A 1,819-nucleotide genomic window follows, 5' to 3' on the forward strand; every position below is an offset into this window, starting at 1 on the left:
TTCATTAATTCGTTGTCATACTCATCTAATTTCCTCTGGAAAATTAAGATAAAATGTAATTTGGGACGAGTGGGCGCCCCACATAGAGAGGCGTGAGTTACGACCTATAACTTTGCTGCATGTCTTTCCCCGTTCTCTCTCGCTTTTTCACAGGTGTGAATCACACCTAAAGGCTGTCCTGCCACAGTGGCCAAAGATATCTACAAAAAATATTTAATTTACTTCATGGAAATCTGCAGAAATTAGCCCAACAATAAATTATATATTTATATATTTTCATTCCAATCAGAATCTTATGTTGTGCGTTTTATTAATTATCAACCATAGAGAGGATAGGTAAGTGTGTACTGTATTAAATATGTATGAAACTGTATTAGATATTTGAATTATGGAAACTGATAATGTCAGAGCGCTGCCAGGGTTCTTCGAGTCCCAATAGCTCCCAAAACTAATAAGAAATGGATTCAGGGAACATTTTAATATCAAAGGCAATCATTAATATCCTCAAATTCTCCCTGGTTATAGTCCACAAGCTACTGCAGTAAAATAAAAGATTTCCTTTAGTCCAGCAGGAATGAGGAGAAGTTATCGAAAATCCAATAAAATAATATAAAGTTAAATAAACCTCTCAAACCAGAACACTGATTAATAATGAGAGTTTGTTTTGATGAAAATGTAAATGTCTCCCTTCTCTGATAGGAGGCCTGAATCAGTTGTTTCTCTCTGATTTCATTTACAGACAAATATATTTTTCAATAAATTAATTCCATAAAAGCCTGTATCCATCTTTGCTTTACCTTGACATAATATTCCCCTCCCATTGTCATCCATCGTGCCATCCTCACAGCCCTGTCTGCCAGGGCATTAGCACAGCTTTACTACAGAGGACAAGGAAAACTGTAGCTGCCAACTCCCGCCGCCCACTACCTGCTGGTCAAATCCTTTTCCCTGGTCTCACTGTGACAGTCTGCGTTGCATCCTTGGCTCGCCATGCAAAGATAGGACCGGAGCTCAGTGACCAGTGCCAGCGGATCCCCACCGGAGACGGGAACAGGAGAGAGAGGGAACCAGAGAAGCAGGAGGAGAGAAACAGAAACAGATGGATTATTGGGCAGAGACAGAGTGCGACAGGCTGAAAGAAAGGGATCTCCCAAAAATGTGACTGTTTTGTATGACAGCTAACCTGTAGAATATGCAGAGAGGCAGCGGGTATGTTTTTTGGATTATTTTGCTGGCACATAATTCAATATAAAATGCTACAAGTGTATTTTTTTTTGCACATGTTTGGACAGTGAATAATTCTTCTACTTCTGTTGTCCTTTTTCTGAATATAATTAAAAAAAAGATGAGATACTTGTTAACCGGCTGCTGTGAAGCTCCACATTGCTGTGGAGGTGTCTGGAGTTACAGATGACTGCAAGCAGTTGTTCTTTTACGCATGATATGTGCCCTCTCACATTAGCGGTAGCTTGTCTTTCTTCCACATGTTGTTTTTCTATTCATTTGCAGCAGCGTAACAGATGTTTGCTGTGGGAGGAAGTGGAAATCTGTCTCATTCACTGTCCACAGTGTTTCCCCCACAGCCCCACAGCTCGCTGGTTTGTTGGCTGGTCTGGCACATCAGTGGGCGTGATTGTGTGGCTGAGCTGAGAGGCGCTATTGAGTGTCTACTTTTACGAATTCAGAGCCTTTTCTCACTTTTTCATGCCGAATTTTCCTGTCCTGTTTTTGTCTCTGTTTTCTAGGAGTAACACTCAAGGTCATCAGTCAACTCTTCTTGGCCTGGGGGTCTTCTAGAGGGTCGGGCCTCCTCACCACC

The sequence above is a fragment of the Limanda limanda genome, chromosome 4, assembly GCF_963576545.1.
Source record: "Limanda limanda chromosome 4, fLimLim1.1, whole genome shotgun sequence".
Classification (NCBI taxonomy): domain Eukaryota; kingdom Metazoa; phylum Chordata; class Actinopteri; order Pleuronectiformes; family Pleuronectidae; genus Limanda; species Limanda limanda.